The sequence below is a fragment of the Podarcis filfolensis genome (assembly GCF_964270895.1).
Source record: "Podarcis filfolensis genome assembly, chromosome: 1".
Classification (NCBI taxonomy): domain Eukaryota; kingdom Metazoa; phylum Chordata; class Lepidosauria; order Squamata; family Lacertidae; genus Podarcis; species Podarcis filfolensis.
Genome location: NC_139604.1, coordinates 70,301,606 through 70,323,661, shown reverse-complemented (window position 1 = coordinate 70,323,661; position 22,056 = coordinate 70,301,606). Strand labels below are relative to the sequence as shown.

The 22,056-nt window shown below is 44.0% G+C and overlaps 1 protein-coding gene and 1 long non-coding RNA gene across 4 annotated transcripts in view; one reads left to right on the top strand and one right to left on the bottom strand.

Moving 5' to 3' along the window:
• Positions 1-11,869, bottom strand: part of BMAL1 (basic helix-loop-helix ARNT like 1) — a 46,244-nt gene extending 34,375 nt beyond the window's left edge. Inside the window, exon 1 of one of the 3 annotated variants that reach the window (XM_083598737.1) lies at positions 11,458-11,869. The gene's annotated coding sequence lies outside the window, so the exon portion shown is untranslated. Of the gene's footprint in view, positions 1-11,283 lie in introns of all 3 variants that reach the window. The other 2 variants (XM_083598736.1, XM_083598738.1) reach the window with 2 other exon arrangements.
• On the top strand, positions 4,714-21,055 carry LOC310756534. Its single transcript, XR_014544920.1, has 4 exons — positions 4,714-6,792; positions 6,886-16,745; positions 19,451-20,753; positions 20,912-21,055. It is a non-coding gene; the product is annotated as an uncharacterized lncRNA (long non-coding RNA).
• The last annotated feature ends 1,001 nt before the right edge of the window (positions 21,056-22,056 follow it).

The window sequence follows — 22,056 nt, the reverse complement described above, 5'->3', positions numbered from 1 at the left end:
ATCCTTCACCAACCTTGTGCCTTCCAGATGTCTAGAACTATAAGACCCACCAGCGCCAGCCTGCTTGGCTCTACTAAATAGGTCTGATGGGAGCTATAGTTCAAAACATCACATGGGCCACCAAGTTGGCAAAGACAGCATTGACTTTCACATTTTTTTACACCACACATAATAACAGGATAGACATACACACATATTTCTGTGTTCAACATTTCACATTACTTGTCAGTCACCAAAACAAACTATATTTCCTGAAGAATCTGAATTGGTGACCTGCCGCAGTCACTTATCCTAAAACATGTGCTTTATGCACAACATTATTTAGAGAAATCACTGGAATAAAGAAGATAAATCCTTGAACTAAGCCTGTCCACCATTGTTCAGTTAATAGAATGTCCCCCAAGGGATCAAGTATGCAACTTTATAGGACTATCTTTACTATGTCTACTAGGAGTGGAAACCACTGATTCCAGCAGGGCTTAATTCCAGGCAAGTATGCTTAGGATTACAACCATGCATCAGGTATAATGCATGCTTAAGATTGCAGCCTTAGAATGACATGAGGCCTGTGCCAGAAATAATAATAATAATAATAATAATAATAATAATAATAATAATAAATTTATTTATATCCCTCCCTCCCCAGCCGAAGCCGGGCTCAGGGCGGCTAACAACAATAAAAGAGACACTCTGGGCAAAAGCAGACAAGAGTTCAACAAATGCTGGATTTACTGCTGGGGTGGGAACCTTTTAGGACCAAAGGCTGCATTCCCTTCTGGGCAATCTTCCAGGGTTGCATGCCAGTGGTGGACAGTGACAAAGGTAAGAGTGGGTGGAGTAATTAATAGACATTTGACCTGTGTAAAATACACTGGTTTCTACACATACCTCTTTATACCCTCTATGCAGGCAAGCAACAGTCTTTATAATGTTCCAAGTACACATTCCAGCCAGGCGCAAACACTCCAGGAGGATGAAAACAATGCTGGAGATGGGGTGTAGCAGGGAGAGAGTCCCAAAGGCTAGACAGAGAGTCTGAGGTTTCCCACCCTTGTGCAGGCATACACAATTACATGGGCAATCACCTATTGTAGTAGCTGTCTACACCATAAGGGGAATTTTCAGCGGTTCCCTGGATTCTAGATCCTATGCAGAAATGTGAGTAAAAGTCTCATAATGCGAGCAGTTGCTGTCGGGACACTTCTAAACCTACTGTGGCAAGTCACCACTTGGCAGTGGATATTATTCATGCCATTGCGATGATTAAAAACAAACAAACACCCTTCAACTTCAGGCAGTACCAAAAACAAATTGTCAAGCTTGCTATCTAGATGACCCTACCTCTAATGACAGTGTGCGTGTTTTTTTTAAAAAAAAAAGCTATCAATTTTATACACCCTTTACCCAAATAGGTAACTATAATGGAAAATACTGCCCTATACCAAATCAGACTGTTGCATCACCTAATCCAATATGATCTGCTCTGATTGGAAACAGATCTCCAAAGGCAGAGGACTTCCCCTTCGCCTCACCTGTTCCCTTATCCTGGCGACCCCAGGAATTGTACTGTGCAAAGCCTGTGCTCTACCGCTGGCCCTTTCCAAACAGAGGAGTTTCAAACATCAGGGGCTGCATACAGTATATGTTAATGTTGCAACTTGGCCTGGGTTTCTATGATTTGCAAAATGAAACCTGCACAGATCCATTGGTACTGCCTAAAAATACAAGCACTGTCTTATGGGATCAAGCCATCTAATCTATAATTTCTTCATCAATGAGCCATCAGATGCCCGTAGGGCTCTCCACATGGGGAGACAGAAAAAGAGAAAGAGAGGGAAATGGGGGGGGAGAGAGAAGGACTGGAGCTGCCATCCTAGATCCCAACCTCTCCACTAAGCAAATTAACTAAGGCAAAGATGCACTAGACAATTCAGAAATCAGATTGACAGGCTGCAGCAGAGAATGAGGTTAAATGTAGTTTCCAGATTTTCTTTTTGAAACTAAAGTCTACCCCCGCCCTTATGAAGTTATTAACTACCCTTCACTTACTGAAACATGAGTGCTTACATGAACCAATTTAAAACGCACTATGCCAAGCACATATGGGAACTGACAGTACTGCTTATGTGGAACAAATGTCACCAAATCAATTATGTGACAAGCAAAATAAAAAATATTACAGATGCGCGTTCTGTGCAAAACAAACAAAAAACTCTAAAAAGTTTAATTCTCCTAGCTGTATAAATTTAGGCTTCAATCCTAAACAGGCTTCCCATGCAGTAAACCCAACTGGATACAAATCCAAGCAACATCTAGATTAGACCCGCTCAGATCAATGGGAGTAAACTGATTTAATTCCCAGGAGGAAGCAGTGTGTGGAATGTTGTTTTAGGACAACCCTTCAGATGTTTTGGACTACAACTGCCACCATCCCCAGCCAGCATGGCCAATGGTCAGGGACAATGGAAGCTGTAGGCCAACAGGCTGGGAAGGCTGCCTTCTGATATCTCAAGTCAGTTTGTAACTCAGGCTGCAACCAGTCCATTACTTGATGCCAAACTGGGTCTTCAGATTGTGAAGTACTTGAGAACTTATGGATAACAATTTCTCAGGGATTCTGACAGAGATCAACTTGCAATCCTTCACCAGAGGATCAGAAGGCAGCACATAACCCATATATATTCAGTGCTGCATCAGTTCCAGGCCATTGTCTCAACCTTATTTTTCATGGGTATAAAAAGGAAAATAAAAGTTTGCTCCAGACAGAGGGCACAATATGATTGTGTTTGCCAAAATGCAGAACAGCTATACCCAAGTCAAACTTGGGTTTATAGAGTGGAGAGAATAATAAGGGTGATATGAAATATTGGCTGCCCACTTGTATTATGGCTCTTCACCTGTGCAGATAGGGCTGGCCCTTCTTCTCCTTCCCCCACCATGCATGCCCCTAAAATTTGCTTCAGGAGTTGTCAAAACCTCTGGAGCACATTGAAGGCATGGGGGAAGAAGAGGAAGGGGAAGGTCTGCTAGTGCAATGTTGGATCTTGCCCTAAGAATACAAGCAGGGCTGCAGGTTTAGTGGGCTTTTGCAAGAATCCATGTTTAAATGGTAAGCAGTATAGGCTTACCAGCAAATATTAAAAGGAAAAATAATTGTAGACAGTGATATAGGCAGAGCAAACCCGCTTTCAGAAACATCTCAGATAATGCCTGAAGATTCCAGAAGGCAAAAGCAAACCATTTTAATGCTAATAAGGATTCAGAATTATTATCCAGCAATAATCATGTTTTTCAATAAAAAAAGTCCAGCCTAGTATTACCATTAAGTAGAATAAATAACCACTATGCTGCTGACATCCAGTTCTATTTCTCTGTTATACCTGAATCAGTAGAGGCTATAACTATCCACTGCTGGATGCAGTGGTGGGTTAAGTGAGGGCCAACTATCAAAGAATGAATCCTGGTAAGGTGGAGACTCTGTGGGTGAACAGTTCCCACATCTGGGAGGTAAGGAGTTTGCCAGCACTGAATGAAGTTGCTCTCTCCTGAAGAAACAGGTACGTAGTTTGGAAGTGATCCTAGATTCATCTGACCCTGGAGGCCCAGGTAACCCCTGTGGCAAGAGGAACCTATTATTAACTTAGCTTGGTATGCCAACTACGCCCTTTTCTGGAAAGGGAAAGCTAGACCACCATGATCCTTGCATTGATAACCTTGTGATGAGACTACTGAATTGTGCTCTATGTGGGGCTTCCCTCAAGACTGGTTTAAAAGCTGCAGCCAGGTTGCTGAGTGGAGCACCTGGACACATAAATATTAAAGCTGTGCTGAGGGATAGAACAGCTACCAGCCATGTTCCAAGATATTGCTACTAACATATAAAGCTCTAAACAGCTTGGGACCAAGTAACCTGACCGGCTGCCCTATATAGACCTGTGCAGTGGTACCTTGGGTTACATACACTTCAGGTTACATACGCTTCAGATTACAGACTCCGCTAACCCAGAAATATTACCTCGGGTTAAGAACTTTGCTTCAGGATGAGAACAGAAATTGGGCTCCAGCGGCACGGCGGCAGCAGGAGGCCCTATTAGCTAAAGTGGTGCTTCAGGTTAAGAAGAGTTTCAGGTTAAGAACGGACCTCCGGAACGAATTAAGTACTTAACCTGAGGTACCACTGTAATCACTTATATCACCTAGGGAAATTATACCTTACAGACTATCACAGGGCAGTGACCAGAAAATGGGCATTTTCTGCTGTTGCCCCTGAACTATGGAATGCTCTTCCCCCTGCCATATGTGAAGTTGCTCTTCCCCCTGCCATATGTTAGTTGCATCAGATGTTTTGTGAAGGCGTATCTTTTTGCCCAGGCTTTCATTTATACACAAGGTTGGATTGTGCTATTAAATTCCTGTGTTTACCTGATTCTGTTTTATTATACAGTGGTGCCTCGCAAGACGAAATTAATTCGTTCCGCGAGTCTTTTCGTCTTGCGATGTTTTTCGTCTTGCGAAGCACGGTCCGTCGCAACTGCGCCTCTTCAAGCGGCTTTAAGAAAAAAGCGAACAAACTCGCAAGACGTTTTCGTCTTGCGAAGCAAGCCCATAGGGAAAATTGTCTAGTGAAGCAACGCAAAAACCGAAAAACCCTTTCATCTTGTGCGTTTTGCGTTTTGCGAGGCATTCGTCTTGCGGGGCACCACTGTATTGGGGTTTTTTTGTTTTGTTTTTATACTGTTTTCATATACCACTTAGGGAACTTTTAAAATATGATGCAGTCTAGAAATGCTTTTAAATCAATCAATCACATCAATATATTAGAAATACCCAGGACTGGAACCTAAGATTGGTAACCTAAGCACTGATTAGAAAGCAAGTTCCAATGCTATCAATAATCCTCACCCTTCAAGTAAGACTGCAAAATTACCTGAGGGTATCACTGAAATCAATAGGATTTTCTTTTCAGTATTCACACACAGGATCAGGCTGTTAATGTGTATACTAGAGTGTGAATAAGCTTCAGTGAGTTGTGAATGGAGTTACAAGATCTTTAGACTAGGATATGCCATTCACAGGCAATATTGTTTGCTGTAGGAGTAGCCCACTGGCACCATTCCTACTAGAAATTAACCCAACACACTACAGTGTGGCATCACACCAACATCACAAGCTGTTCCAGCTCCTGCAGCTGACTTGGAAACATCTCTTGGCTGTTGAGTCTCTTAATACCAAACTTCTCAAATAGCAGGAGGCTGAAAAGGTTACCAAGTTCGTGGGTGCCAACTAATACTCATTGCCATCATAGGTGAGAAAAGATGACCTGGAAGTGTCTCCTTTTTCTCCTAAAATGATCTTTCCGGACACAATTAACTCAGAATTACACACTGGCTTATTTATAAGAACAAAGCAGGAAGGAGAGATAATTTATCAACAAGTTTTACTGCTCTTCATGTTAGTTGCTTCACTGTTGGAGGACAGCCAAGAGTCTGACAGTGTTAAAAGAGTTCAAAGCTCATTTTAGGTATTACTCGTTGCCCAAAGCAGTGCAAAGGGGATGACGTTCTCCGTCAGGTTTACAGAAAAGGTCACAAACATTTTTGCTCTGCTTTTAGGGATCCTAGGTATCACGTTATTGAGACTCAATTAGATATCAAAGGGTTTTCCTTTTCCATTATAAACTGTTTAAGTATAACAAAGTTCCAAAGAGAAGAATACATATATTGAATATTTTTTATTGCCAAGTGTATGCTACATTAGTAGTTGGAAAAAATGAAAAACAGGTTAGAAAAATGCAATAGGGACCATACAGATTCTCTCACTGAATAAATGAGGCTGCCTTATACCAAACCTTTACCAATCCAAGTCCATGTGTCTATGCTGACTAGCTCATAAGTCTTTAAGTTCTCAAGCACAAGTCTTTTCCATCCCTACAACCAGAGATAAATGCCAGAAATTGTCTCTGTGGTTTTCCACTTGCAACACATGTGCTCATTTCTGTGCTATACATTCTCCCATTGTTCTGTGTACATTTAGTAAGAGGTGAAAAATTACTAAGAAAAATTACTCCACTGAACGTTGACTTAAGTCAGTTCACAAGCAAGGCAAGTCTTTTTGTTTAACCAGCACACCTTCCATCTCCAAACAAGTAACCCCAAAAGTGTATCTTAACCTTGAAGAATGACTTAGTAGTCAAACAGCATTTGCCGTAACTTCTCTGCAAGTTCATGTGCACCAAGCTAATATGTTGCCAACCTGGGGTGGTTCCCCCCCCCCCAACTTGGTGAGAATGAGATGAAACACAAGCCAGCATCAACTCACATCTTAAGAGAGCTGTGGGGAGAACTGCTGGAACTCATAACAATGTGTGTGTGGTGGGGATGATGAAAAAATGAGCTGCAGGCATTCTGCATAGAAAAAGAAGGTAAACATCAGTGGCAATATAACCACATTAAAAATATACCCACACAAATCAATGGAAGGAAATGGAGGAAATTGCTGGATTTTTCCATTTATCTCAGTAGGAGGGTACTTTCCTATCCTTTTGCAGGAAGAAGGATCAAGTCACTAACCTAGGCTGGAAGATGCTTTAAATGTACCTTGTAAAACTATTATGCAGTAGGATAGGCTTACCAGTGAAGTTCTGGTAAGGGGAACAAAGGTTGCATCTTTACAATAGCCAATGACATTGTGGTTGTTAGTGGAGCATGGCAGAAGCAGTGTTTCCAATCTACATACATACCCTGTAAAAAGGTAGAAGGTACCTTTCACACCTGTAAGTATCGTTACATAAATGTACGCTCTTAAATTTAATGTTCAATACCTTCCAGAATGTTTGCCTCAAAAAATGATAATTTTACAGAATTTGTGGCCACCTAAATTATACAGAAGTAGGTCAAACTTTAAAATTTGAGTACAGAATAAATATTGCCCATATTCTCTATTCAAAGAATTTATTAGAATTACCACAGCATACCTTTATAGCCAATGGGCTTAATTTCTATCAAGTTAGTATGCACTACCAAAAATCTAGATAAGTGTATTCTATTGCTTTCTGCTTTCCAACAAAATCAAAAAGGCAAAAAATGTAAACTTACTAAATGTGGCTTGTAACACTTTTCTATCACTTACAAGACACAATTGGTTATTTGTTTACCCATTGTGAAGTAATATAAATACTATTCTAAAGCACTGACTGTTTCTTCCTCACTTTCTTGATTTGGCCCTTTACCCACATGAAATCTTTCTAGCTCTTTTAATACCAGAAATATACTTATGTACATTTGAGAGGTGCCTTGAATAACATTTCTCATGAAGTTATCAAGAGATCTGCTCCTCTCTAGCACCAAAGGGCCTCACATTCATGGCAATGGTTGGGTCTGTTGTAGAGCACATGGAGTTCAGTGAGGAGGAAGCGGGTTGGAAGGCTCAATAAACTCCCTATGAGGATACCAACTCTCTCTCTCTCTCTCTCTCTCTGTGTGTGTGTGTGTGTGTGTGTATTCAACAACAACTTGTAAGGCACAAGATCAATTTTATGGACACCTAGTGAAACACACCATTAGGCTTCCAATTCTGTACTTGGTTCAAATAAATATGACTTTCATGCTTTGGTCCTTACATATCTGGCTCTTCCCACATGGTCTTGAAAGTTGAAAAAATACCATGCAAGGCAGTAACAGGATATACTCCAGTTCTAGAATGCCCCACACTACAGAACTCTAGCCTTCCCAAAGCCATTATTTCAAAAAAGACTGTAGCATTTTCTGTTTGGGTTGTCACCTAGAAACTGTGGTTAAGCATGCAGAAAGCATGAAGAAAATGCAGCATTTTTAACTGTAGTATTTTTACCTTCTCTACTCTGTTTAATTTAAGGGCATCATTTATGGCTATCAATTTGGAGTTTACTACTGGGTAGGTTCTCAAACCAAATAAAACAATTTATTTTTAGACCATTACAGCTACATCAAGTAACAGTTTATCTGAAGTATTAGAATTATCCTCTTTCATTGACAACCTAGTTCTGAACACACTTTCTTGGAAGTCATTTCCGTTGGTTTCAATGCACTCAGTAATCTCTTAGGTGATCAATTTACAGCAAAATGTATGTGTGACTAATTTGTTGCATGGGAACTATGCTCAAGGTAATATTTCTCTTTGTGATTTTTTTAGTACTCAAAATATTTTTGTTGCTGGGGAAGTGATCCTCCTCTAAGCAAGCACACTCATTGCTACTCTTGAAACATGGTGAGCACTCACTGGATAGTGCCTGTGGCATTAAGTGACAAGACCATGGCTCCTGACCCATATCCATGCTATTTTTGGAAATGCAGACCCTTGGTGGCTGTGTGTTCCTTTCTATGCTGCTAAAGCACTAGAAGGCTGATGCAGCACTAGTTTGTTTCTTTTGTTTAAAGCAGTAACTCCTACCCCCTTTTCCCACCATGCATTTTAAAAATATTAACTCAAATTTGATTTTTACAACAGCCTACACATTTTTACTCATAAATTAAAGTCCCACAAAGTTCAGTGCAACAAGTAAGTGCACATAGAACTACAATTACAGTATTGTGTGCATGCTTGATGTGGACTTCCCATGGTGCAAAGCCAGAACTAGAGCTGTCATCTAGCCTTGTTTACAAATATAAGTATTCTGAACAGCAGCAAGGGAATTCCACCAGCCCACATCTATTACATGAACTCAGGATGTCATATTAATGGCACTGCATTGGGACCAATGCAAGTACAACACTAAAGTGAACTTTATAAAATGCTTAGAAATCTCTTAATCCCAGGTGAGGCTACCATTCTAACCATACTTATTCAGGTGTAATTACCACTGAAGAACTTCCTTGGACCTCAGTGTGGCTCAATTTAAGTATGGTTAGAATTGCAGCCTTAACAAGTTTCAATGTATCAAGCAGAACTACATATACCCTGTGGGCTTACACATGCATCATACTATATCCAGAACACATAAGCTTTCACAAGTGCATTTAATCTTGTAAGAAATTGATTCTTAGTCCATACATTGCCTCTCTGGTTCTCTTTCATCTAAGGACAAATGGACTGATAATATGCCTCATCTAGGGGTGGACTTTGGTCTTTTAAATTTCAGCAGTGCCCTGCACATGGTCAAAATTCGGTACCACTCCTTCTCACCTTCCATTCTGCTCAATTCACTATTTCATAGTAGTGACATCCTATGGCACCCCCTAGGCTTGGTACCCAATGTGGCAGAACCAGTTGTATTGCCCTAAATTCGCCTCTGCCTCATCTGAACAACTTGTAAGCACCTTCCATATCTCTTCTGATTGCTCTAATTGCTGGAATAAGCGATCAGCACAACACAAATGTTGATTTTTATCAAAGTCTGGAATCAAGAAGCTCACTTTGCTCAGGAAAACAGGGAAACTAAATTAACATAGCCACTGAAGGTTACGCAAATGGCCAATATATCCACTACTGACTCAATTTAATAGGCACAGAATCCCCCAGCAGAGATAATGTGAACAATGCAACATACTCCTATTGCATGGTGGCGCATACACTAGATGGTTTTCAGTCAACAGGTTATCATACATGAATATATAGGCTGCAATCCTAAATACACTTTGAGTAAGCTCCACTGGACACAGTAGGACTTACAAATAACATGTAGAACAGGGGTAGAGAACCTCTGGACTACAACTTGATCAGCCTCAGCCAGCATGGCTGATGGTCAAGGATGATGGTAGTTACAGTCAAGCAACATCTGGAAGGCCACTAGTTATCCCCCCCAATGAAGAGTGGATTATGCTCTTAAACATCACTCTTATCTAGGAAGCTGTCTTATACTGAATCAGATCATTGGGCAATCCAGCTCAGTATCCTCTATACTGACTGGGAGTGGGTTTCCAAGGTTTCAGACTGGTGACATTCCCAGCCCTACTTGAAGATTCTGCATGCCAAGCAAATGCCCTACAAGTGAGCTTTGGAAACTTCATTAATAACTACAAAGTTAACTCACCAAGCACTTACAAAACTATTTGCCTTTTTCCCATTCAAGCATTTTAATGTCCTCTTTGGGTACTGTTTCTTGACAAAATTACAATACATCAGAGATTTTGCTATTTTACACCAGGGTCTATTCAAACTTTACTTAAGAGTGAGTTTGAGTAAATCCTCCTATGTTCAGCGGCCACCTGACAAATATATCACCATGCATTGAGATGGGCAGCAACATTGTAGCAAGACAGTGATTTTTTTTGGTATTGGTTAAAATGATACAAAAGACAAGGTTTTTAAGAGTGTAATATGCTTGATGGATACAAACTCAGTAAGAGCAAGAAAGAAGACACAAATGCTATCTTTATTGAACAATCATAGTATCTAGTTCAGATTTATGAGCAGGACAAATCATTTTACCCAACACATAATTATTTGCCTTGGTCATAAATCTGAACCACAAACAATGTATTAAGAAATACATATGACATCTCCACTAAAAGAACCAGAACCCAGGAAAAGGAAATAAGATCGTGATTTTATGTATAATTACCAGGGAGTAAGTCCCACTGCAAGTCAGCTTTATCCTCCCAGAAACACAAGGCCCATTCATCTTTTGTCTCCCAAGTTTTGCCTCTTACTAAGTTTGCATGAGTTATTTTTTAAAATTAAGGTCAGTTACTAAGGCCTTACTAGTTGCTCAGTTGTTTCTAAAATAATAATAATTTAGAAACTTTGTTTCTAAAATAATAATAAGAGGGTGGGCTGTGGATTTACAATGCCAGTACCATTCCCACCCTGTCCACTGAATTTTTGTTTGAAAAAACCTCTGTCCAGAATACCACCCAAGTAACATTGCATGTATATAGGTTTTCTGTTGTTTTGTTAATAGGACAGCCCTAGGTAAACAGACTCCGCTCCCTGTTCTCTGGTCCAGAGGAAGACAATCTAATCCTTATCGCTCCTTAGCAAATATCCCAGAAATAAGCCCAAGAGACACAGGGAAAGGGGATAATTTCCCCGCGTGTGCATGCGAGCCCCCTTCTCCCTCTCCAGTGCACCGACCCGGAGGCCCCGAGGAGGAAAAGTACCTCAAGTCCTCATCCAGAGGAGTAGCTGCGTTTAATCTGTTGGGCAACCCGCCCCCCCGGAAAAGTCTCGGGCATAAGCGCCCTGGTATGCGTGAGACAGATTTCACACATGCACCCAGACCCGCGCTTTCGGCGCACTCCCACCCACCCACGGGCAACACGCAGAGGGCAGCAGCGCAGCCCGAAGGAGAGCCACCTCTCCCCGCACCTGACAGGAGCATTTCGCCGGCAGGGATCCCCCGCTTCCCCGCACTGAAGTCACCGAGCAGGAATCTCCTCCACCAGCTCCGCTCTCCCGCTCCCCTCCCTCGCCACCTCCATCTCTGCCCTCCTCCCCAGCCTGACTGCGGAAGGGAAGCGCTCCCCCGGTCCCGTTCCTCACCGTTTCAGAAGGGCGGCGGCGGCGGGCGGGGGGGGGAGGTGCGGGGGGGTGACAGTGCGCGGCCCCCACAACGGCGCGCGGGATGGCAACACAAGCGACGCCCGGCGCGAGCAGCCCCCTATACCTGACCTACTTTCCGCCTGGCTTGCCACTGAACGTCGCACCACTAACCTACTTTCCAGCCAATAGCTTCTCCCCCCGCACCAAGCCCCGGCCCGCCTCCCGACCAATCGCGGGACAAAGCTACGCGGGCACGGCGCCCAATGGGCAGCCGAGGAGAGGCTTCGCGGTCCCACCCTCCGCCCCGGCCGTCCAACCGGCGGCGTCGGCAGAAGAGAGAAACGCGACGGAACGGGGGATCAACGCTCTTGCTCCTCCCGCCTGTTTAAAGGGCTGTAACTTGTGAGGCGGCGGGGAAGCGGGGGGGGGGGAAGGAGAGCGGAGGAGGAGTAAGGCTCCCCCCCCCCGCGTGCGCGCTTTCCTGCCGGCCTGTTGTTGCTCCTCTTAACGGTTGCGTAAGTGACTGTTTGGGACGGGTGGGACCCGGATGTCTCCCTGCTGTAGCGCGGAGCGCGGGCTCCAGTCTTTCTTGCGCGCGCGCGCGAGCGTCGCTGTCGTCAGAGCGCTGTCGTCAGAGCTGGGCGGAGACAGCGGAGTCTGTTTTTCTTCTGAGGGATTTCGCTGCCTCTGCGCGTTTTCACTCCTCGCGGGGAGGCCCCCCCTCCCCCGGGAATGGCGCGCGGCTTCCCGCTCTCGGCGCCCTCTCGCGCCTGTGCCAAACGGCGGCCAAGGTTGCCCGCCACTTAGTGCCCGTCAGTTCACCCGAGCAGCCTCCGCTCATCTCGGGCTTCTGGTGCTGAAGCGTTATTGGCTTCCCGCTCCGCCTGAGGGATCGCCGGCGTTAAGTCAGTGTTATGAACACGGAATACCCCCATGGGGAAAAATAATTTGCTGATCGCAAAAAAAAAGCCTCCTTTGCGCTGCCTTGTGCAACTCCGCATCCAGGACCCTTTGCCTCTCCCGACGTGCGCTGGGAAAACGTCCCCATCCATCGCCCTCTGTTTCCATCTCGACAAATTCCAGAGGACGGCTTATTGCGGCAAACGCCCACACGAACTTCTTTGCGGTGCTATAAGAGACCGAACAGATGCATTGCGACTTCTGCCACAGTGCATGCTCCTGAATTTAGTCATTTGTTTACATTCTTTGCATGGTTCCTTTTCTTTTTTCTTTCTTTTGCCAAGGCGACTTACACTTGTGAAACACTAAAACCGACGAATGGTGCAAATGGTCCCCCTTCAGGAGCTGGTGGCCTGGGCTTCCTCCCCTCTTCTGCCTTCTCTCAGGGCAGATGGATGTTGAACAGCTCCAGGGTGGTGGGAAAGGGACTAACCCATCAGTTCTCTTGGCCCTTGATTGTATTTTTTTATTATTTTTATAACTATTTTTATCTTCCTGTTAGCCAGAAGCAGCTTGCATGTCAGTGATATAAAAGACAGTCGCTGCCATCAAGCTTACAAACTAAAGGTTCACTATTAGTAGGATTACATTTACAGCTGCTATACTGCTAACAAAAGCGGAGTTAAGGGATCATATATCTGATGAAATATCTCCACTGGTTTTCAGTTACTTTCTAAACTCAATTCCAAGTGTTTTTGCTTATTTTTAAAACCCCACACAGATGCCTACTGGATACTTTAAATACCTTCGTTCACTGAAATCTTTAGCTGAGGCCTTTCTCCAGGTGTCCCACTTTCTTAGTTTAATGTGTGACACCTTGAAATAGAGCCTTTCCAGTTGTGGCTTCCAGTGTTCGGATCGTACTCCCCAGAGGAGTTCATCTGTTGCCTCCATTGCTGCTATTTCAGTGTCAGGAAAATACTCCCCCCCCCCCCCGTTTTCCCAAGCCTTTTACTTTTTTCTACCATTTAAGCAGAGTGTAGTATCCTGCTGTTCTTCAATTTCTCTCTGTCCTGCCATTTTTGTCCCCCACAATTCCACTGCAGCGTATCTCAGACTACATCACAACAGTATGCTGCAAGATTCCCATAAAAATCATTGTGTGCTGCTACAATAGTAACTTCTCTCATCCCTACTGTGACCACCCCCTCATACTGCCACAGCTTCAACTCTGTAGTTGCCATGGCAACATCAACCTCCGCAAAGTGCCATAGAAGCACTGCTGTAATGCCATAGCAATGACATCATGCTGCCAGGGATGCTGCCCATCCTCGCCATCTTCACATGCCATAACATTAAACTGCCACTGAAGTATTTCAGAGTTTCACAAGGCACATAGGAACATCAGCATAACAAACACATTACTGCCCTTTGCACTTAAATTATCTGTGCATATTTTATACCAGTAGCTGCACCCCTATTTGCTCCACTTGCCCCCCTTTACCAAGCCTGTGGGTGGAAGCAGGGTACACTTGCCCTGGGCCTCAGAGGGCTAAGCTGACCATAGGCGGTGGGCACCAGGGCCCTGCTGAACTTAGGCTGTCATGGCAAGAACAAGACTCCTTCCCCGGGCTTCAGACAAGCTCTGCAGGGGCCATTAATCTAGAGATTCCCCTTCCCACTCTGTACAACTACTAAGATCAGTTTTCAGCTTCCCAACCCCATTTATGAAGCCGCTTCTCTCTGCAGTCCCATTTTGCACTAATTTTCACTTTTGCCCCATGCCCATGCCCCCTCGTTTCCCTCCATTTGTGCAATCTGCTCCCCAAACCACCCCCATGTGTTTCCAGTGTTTTCCAAATTCCCCTGCCTCCATGGACCACCTGAAAAATGCCTAGGGTCTTGGAGGACCAATGTAACGATTTTTCTACCTGTTGTAGTAATTGTAGCAGACTGCACTGTAGGCTGTATGCTTTTTAATTATGTTTTTATTTCTTCTATTTCTGACAATTCAAAGTGTAATACAATAAAATACAATATAAAAAAACAAAAAAGCAACAAAAATTCAAATTAAAACCATTTTATGTGATGGATGTGCTATCTCCCATGTTCAACAACAAATCTACAGACATGCTGTGAACCATCTGAATGGAGCTAACGGACCACAACTTGGGAAATATTGGTGTAGAGAACAGAAGCAACTAGCAATATGGATTCAGCGGAACTTAAGCACTTATAATGAAAGCGCTAACTATTAACACTCCTATTGAGAGTTGAGATGAATGGGATTTGAAATGGTTTAAATGCCTGGATTGTGCCCTTGGTGTTCTAAACTGTACCCATGAAAACCTATATCATTCCACCCAAGGGTGTATGCCTGATAATTGGTAAATACACAACATGGGAGCACCCTATATTTATTGTGTTTTTATGAAGGAGGACAGGAAGTACTTAGGGAAACATTCCAGGAACATTATTCATCTGTATTTGTGAATCAGACAGTAGTCAAGAAGGGAGTTCCCTAAGAGTGCTGAACAATCCTTTTGAACTTGATCTTAACTGCATAAGCAGCACAGTCATTCATCCTGGAAAACCAGGAAAGCCGGATAATGTATTGTGGGCATGCTCAGGAAATAAACTACAGCCTTTTCAAAAGTTCTTTTACTTTAAAACCTATTTTGCATAACACTAGTTACAACATTGTGGCTGACTCTCCCCATCTATCCATAATTCAGATGGTAGCCATTGTGGGCCCAACATAGGCCCAGCAGTAAACAATCAATGCAATTTAATCTTATCAGCCAATCTGCTGATTGGCATTTCAAGCTCCTGGTGATGTCTCCTTTAAACTGTAGTTTCCTTTTAGCATAGCAGCGGCAGAATCAAAGTGAATAACTTGCTTATGATGAATGCTGGCTGTCTTTTCAACCTGGAGCCCGCCAGCCATTTTGGACTACAACTCCCATCAGTCATGTGGATGGGGGAGGGACTGATAGGAATTGTAGCCCAAAATGGATGAAGGACAGAGATGTGAAAAACTGCTCTAAAGGGAAGAGAGAACATGAAGTTGGCAGTTTTGTGAGTCAAGTGCTGTAGTAAAATTCATCTAAGTGTTCCCTGTTGCATATTTCCCCCCAGAGTGGCATAAATCCAAAACTTTGCTTTTAACTTGTGTGAACTCACCCTTATAATTAAGGGACTTGACCTCTTGATTGAAATGTCGTTAAAGCCCTCAGTCACCAATGACAACACCATAAGAAGAGCCTGCTGGATCAGGCCAGGGGTCCATCAACTCCAGCCCCCTGTATTCACAGTGGCCAACCAGATGCCTGCGGAAATCCTGCAAGCAGGAGCTCAGCACAAGAGTCCTCTTCCCTCTTGTGGTTTCCAGCAATTTGTATTCAGAACCATTTCCAATTGAGATGACTGGTACTGTACCCTGTATTTCTAATGCAGTTGCACCATAGATAATGCATAATGGCATTACAATGTCGATAGTTTTATTTTAAATTCCTTTCCTAGTGATCCCTAGCATGGGATTTGTCTTCTTCACAGCTGCAAGCACACTGAATTGATGTCTTCATTGAGCTATCTACTACAACCCCAAATAATCATTATGCTCAATAAATTTGTTTTTAAACGAGGCTGTATAACTCCTGATAAGATTCTCAGATACTTCTATAAGGCATTAGTTCTCCATTAATTGTAATCAATGTCCCCAAGCACAAGATTATATTTATACCACTGTCCTTTTTGTTTCACTGTGTGTTCATGCACTCTTCTTCTTCCTGCCTTCCCAGACACAAGGACCAGGGTGGCCGCCTGCATTATGTTCTTCTGTTCTTACACCAAAGTACCTTCCAATTTCACTCCAGCAATGACTGTTGCCTAATTTCATATTCAGTTCTCCTGGGCTGTGCTCCACCCAGGCTCCTGCCCATATCTTCCTGTCCACATTGTCTACCTTACGGTCTGACTTCATGGTTTTGATCCCTTGGCTCCACTGGCTCTTCTTGCTTCACCACTCTGCCTTTCTTGCTTGACTCATCTTGATTATCTTCTTAGATTCTTCCTCCTAAAACACAATCCTGATAAATGCTTCTGACATCTCTCCTCTCAATGACCATTGACTTACTGTGAACTTTGGGAATCCCATAAATTGCACAGTGCTCTTTAATGCACAGAATACCTGTTGCACATACACAGCGTCTAAACATACTCCTACTCCTACATACTGCTGTTCTAATGGAACAGCCTTCTGTACTAACTTTCAAATGTTTAGTTAAAGCATTTTTATGCCACCCACCTTGTGCAGACAAGGAAGAAAGACTACTCTTCATGCCCAGCTCAGCTCGATCCCTAGGAAACAGGGTGTCTGAAGGGATCCAGTTATGGCAGTGGTTTCCCACCAGGGGCCTGGGGACCCCTGGGGGTCCATGGAATGCACCTGAGGGGACTCACTTATCTTTCTAATTGCACAGTGAAAGCCTTCCATAGATCATCCAGCCTCTGCTCACAAACAGCACCTGCTTGCTGGCAGGGGGAAAACTTGGGAAAGAGCTGCTGGATGACAAGTGAGCTGGGATTAGGCACAAACCTCTGACACAGTTTCTTAGGGTTCTTGCGATTGGATGGGGCGAGTGGGGGGGAAGAGAGAGTGCAAACAGCTCACATGCTTATCATTTTTTAAAAAAAACGTAAGGGATTCCTTTCCCTTGCTCTCTACTTTTTAACTGAAAAGAACCAATTGCTTTCAACAGCTATCAAGTTTAGAGGACTCTCTCACTGTTTGTAGGTAGGGCTTTCAGTGAATCTTTCCTGATGAGTTTGGGATTCATGTCTCATCTTGGAAGTCCAACAGGGGAAATAGCTAAGCTAATTGCCACTATGATTAGCACAACAGCTCACCCTCTGATGATTTAGTTTAGTGCTAGGGCTGGGCGATATTTTCTTTTCAGCATTGTGGTATATCAGCAGCTAAACACCAGTATATGCTGATATATCATGATGGCTGGAATTTCTCGCTGCTTTGTCCCATCTTTGGACAGTCCCAGCCCTGCACAGTGAGTGAGTCCTGATGCCTATCGGGCTCACGGTCGAACTGAGGAGCATCGGGTCTTTGCTGAACTGCTCAGCTGGGGGATGGAAGAGGACTTCCACCCCATCCCAGCTGAATGAGCCAGTGGCGGGCTGGGGCTCCATTAACTGCTTGACTGAAGGGACCCCTCAGTGAAGCAGTTTCATGTGAGCCGGTGGCAGGGCAGGTCTCCATAAAACTGCTTGGCTTAGGCAAGGGCAGCTACATGCTCCTCAGCCAAGCAGTTTAAAGAAGCAGAGGGAGGGAGGAATAAACTGTATTGTGCCTCACCAATGCAGCTTGTTTCTCCCTCTGCCAGTATGAGGGCAGAGTGGGATGGCTTCACTCAGTGGTATATTGGTGAAACCGCCGCCACTCCTGAGTCCCTCTGCTACCAGCGCAGCTGGAGGGAGTAAAAAACAGTGGTGGCATCACTCGCCATCGCAGTCTGCCCCTCTTACCAGTCATGCGCGATGCATCAATACATCATCCAGGCCTATTTTGTGCAAAGGTAGTCTGCATGGATGTTGTTTTGTTGTTTTCTGTGGGAAGCAAAGTGGCTACATTTGGGGTTGGGAGGAAACAGATGTACGGCAGAATCATAATAAATTAAAAAGTTGGTTGTTCCTATTGGGTAATCAGCAAGAATAAAAACCTCACTCCAAGTAAGTACTGTATTTAACTAATTAATCTCTTTGAACCAGGGATGAAACTTGGGCACAGGAGGGCTGGCTAAACAAATAAATAAAATAATAAATTACTACTACTATTACCAACATTACAAAATTCCAGCTGTTTTCTACTCCGTCTTCACCAATACTTCATCAAGCCCTGACCAAGCCTTCACCTATGTCTTGAAGGTGCAAGTTCCCTCAGTTAGCAGAATCATATGCTGCAAAGTTTTTGCTAAGGTGTACCACCTCAGATTACAAGTAAGGAATAGCATGTTTGAATACTCTCACATATAAAAAGAAGAAGAAGAAGAGTTTGGATTTGATATCCCGCCTTTCACTCCCTTTAAGGAGTCTCAAAGTGGCTAACATTCTCCTTTCCCTTCCTCCCCCACAACAAACACTCTGTGAGGTGAGTGAGGCTGAGAGAGTTCAAAGAAGTGTGACTGGCCCAAGATCACCCAGCAGCTGCATGTGGAGGAGCGGAGATGCGAACCCGGTTCCCTAGATTACGAGACTACAGCTCTTAACCACTACACCACACTGGCCTTCTGCGTATAGAACACTTGCAAGTTAGGGAAACAATTGCTTTTTAAAAATTCAGTTGTAGTGGAGCAATGGAGAGAAGTTCTCCCTACTGTCTGGGGATAGGCAATTTGTGGTAATATCCCAAATTTTATGGTCTGCTTTTTAGTATACCTTTGATTATTCGGATTCACCCCACATTTTCTTCAAAAAAATTGCTTTGCACAGGTAACTACCATAGAGTTATCAAAATTTTCAAAAGTAGGGGGTCCGTGGCTTGGCTTTCGAAAAATAGGGGTTCCTCAATAATTAGCTAATTGAGAACCACTGAATTATGGTATATAGCAATAGCACATGACCCATTGCAAGCAATTATACAGACCCCAATATGTTAAGTGGTAATTTCAGTGGGCAGAATACAGAGCTTGATGCTGGAGGAATGACACAAGCATCCCTCCACAGGCAGAGACTAGGAGAGCAGTTTTGGGCTAAGCCAAGGGATACTTGTGCCCCATCCACACATCCACACAGTCACTAAGTATGGTGGGTCAGGGGTTTGCTTTACAGCCTTATTTAAAAAGGAAAATTATGCTCCACTTTTCTTTCTAGAATAAACTGAATAGCATTTCAAAATCACAAAGGGAAAAAACAAACCAGGACACAATGAAACCAGTTCAAATTACTGAAACCAATGCTATAGTTCAAAATCAAGAAGAGGTCAAAAGCATTCAGCATTATAGCAGGGAGACAGGATGGTAACCTATACTAAAAGCTTGGTGAAATAAAAAAGTCTCAGCCCCTTGCCTGAAGCTTTTAAAAGAGAGAGGGGTCCAACAGACAATTGTTGGCAATTGTTCCAAGCAGGCACTTCTTAAAAGGGTGAAATCCAATAAGCTATCTAGTTTCCTTACACCTTCACATTCACTAATAATTTTATTGTTTTCCCTCTTTGCATCCTTATTTTTATAGCTGCTGGGCTACTGTTAAGTTGTGCCATCTGCCAGCAGCAGATGGCATAATAGCAAATAGAAACAATGAGAAGGAGCTCTTTACACATCAGCAAATTCACTTTGGGGGGCAATTGATTTATCTCCGTCTCTTCCTTTTGAAAGCTAGTCTCCAGACTTTGGCTGTGTCTTGGACAGTTCCACTTAGCTTGCTAGATCAGACCCAAGCAAACCTTAGTCACCCCCCCAAAAAAAATCTGTAAGCATTGCAGAGACAGGGCCGTCTTAAGCATATCCAGCGCTGTGGTGCAAAGATCCCTCTGGCGCACCCCGCCCCCATTCCCAAGAGTCGTTGACCTTTTTTTGGGGAGCTGACACCACACTTACACATTATCTCTAACAAGCCCTTAGAACAAAATGAAATGAAAAGGCAGAAGAAAATCTAATGAAGTCCTCAATTCCAAAGCAAGACTCATTCAAGACAGTTCTTCTAATTCATCCTCATGATTCAGATCACCACATATCAAAAAGTTAAAGCAATCACCAGTAAAGTGTAAAGCAGTGACATCTTAAATCTAAAAAGGACCCGAAACTTGGGTCACAAAGGCTGCATCCCTAACTGCACTTAGCTGAGAGTAAGCCCTGCTGAATATAATAGGTCCTTACTTCTTACAGACAGACAGTAGGACTGCAGCTAGGACACAGTTGGGAATTAGAGCTTTCTGTTTTAAGTCTCAACCAGAGGAAAATGTAATATTGGAGATTAGGGAGAAAGGAATATGAATAGATTGGGGGGAGGGGGCTGACGAGAGACCAAAAACCACAGGTAGCAAGACAAGGCACACTTTCTGAGGAGCAAGTCTCACAGTTGGGTTGTGCGTGTGTTTTTTCAGAAAAACGTAGAATTGGAAGGGACCCTGCGGGTCATCTAGCCCAACCCCCTGCAATGCTTTTTAGCTTGCATTGATCTCAAAAATCTTCAGTGCCTTTATTTTTGTTGGATAGGCAATTAAAAGGCTTGTTTCACAAATAAGGGAGAAGGAGGGTTGTTGGCTTGGTTTGTCTTTGTTCTAGTTTTTAGCATGTGCTTAGTACTGTAGTTTCAGGCTGTGATCTGCCCTGATATCTATGGGTGGAGGCCAGTAGTAGTAGTAGTACAGTGGTACCTCAGGTTAAGTACTTAATTCGTTCTGGAGGTCCGTTCTTAACCTGAAACTGTTCTTAACCTGGAGCACCACTTTAGCTAATGGGGCCTCCCACTGCTGCTGCGCCGCCGGAGCACAATTTCTGTTCTCATCCTGAAGCAAAGTTCTTAACCCAAGGTACCACTGTAGTAATAATGGTGATGATATTTTTCGCAGGGCTTGGAGTGGGTGATGGCCAGCTGCTGGAATGAATGGGGTTGGTGCTAAATGGTCTGGCTTGCTTTACAACCCCTAGGGACCTTGTTGGGGGGCGGTGGCAGAGAAGGAGCCCACCCTCGAAGAAGAAGAAGAAGAAGAAGAAGAAGAAGAAGAAGAAGAAGAAGAAGAAGAAGAAGAAGAAAAGCGAAGGGAGGAGGCTTCCCTTCCCCGGGATAGAGTTGCCCATAACATTAAACACAGGGCATGATTCCAGGGAGAGAGAGAATCCAGGGCAGCAGCTACTGCTACTCATGGCTCAGGCTAAATGTAGCTGAACAGGACGGGCAAGGGGATCCTACAAGCAGGGCTGCAAACCCAGCGCGGAGGCTCCGTGGCTGAAGGAAGAAAGGGGGCAAGTCGGGGTGTGTGCCTCTCTTCTTCTTCTTCCTTTCTCCTCCTCCTCGCGCTCCGCTTCCCCCTTGCCATCGCCCGCCTCCCTCTTCCCACAGGGCAGGCGGGTGAAGAAAGAGAAAGAGAGCGCTAGCCAGCCAGCCATATAGTTGGTGGGGCGCAGCTTCCATCCTAAGCCTCTGCAGGGATCGCTCTCCTCCTGCAGAGGCTTGGGAGGCAAGCTGCATGCCCGCCAGCCATACGGTTGGCAAGGTGCAGCTGGCGGGTGCAGGGAAAGGGGAGGCTGCTGGCAAAGCCGCACAGCCCCTCCACTCGCTGGGGTGCCCCTGAGAGGCCAGCACCCTGGCGCAAAGCACCAGTAAGCCCAATAGGAAAGACGCCTCTGTGCAGAGAGTTAAGCTAACTTTGCCAAAATGTAAATGCTGAACAGAACTAATACAGAACTAATTTCTTCCGAGGTTTTCAGGATCTCAGCTATGGAGCTGCTCAGCTTTAGAAGAATTTCTTCCTTCGCACTGAATTATCTTCCATGCCAGCGCAGGGCCGGTCTTGCCATGCAACTGGGTGGAGTGACCTACTTCAGAAGACACCTTGAGGGGGTTTAGAGATGAAGGTGCAAGAAGTCAAATGAGGTTATGCAGTGATGCTTCAGTGCTCAGGGAGAAAGCAGGATAATGAAACTGTTGGAAAATTGGAAAAGCTAGCTGGAAGAAGAGAGGGAGATA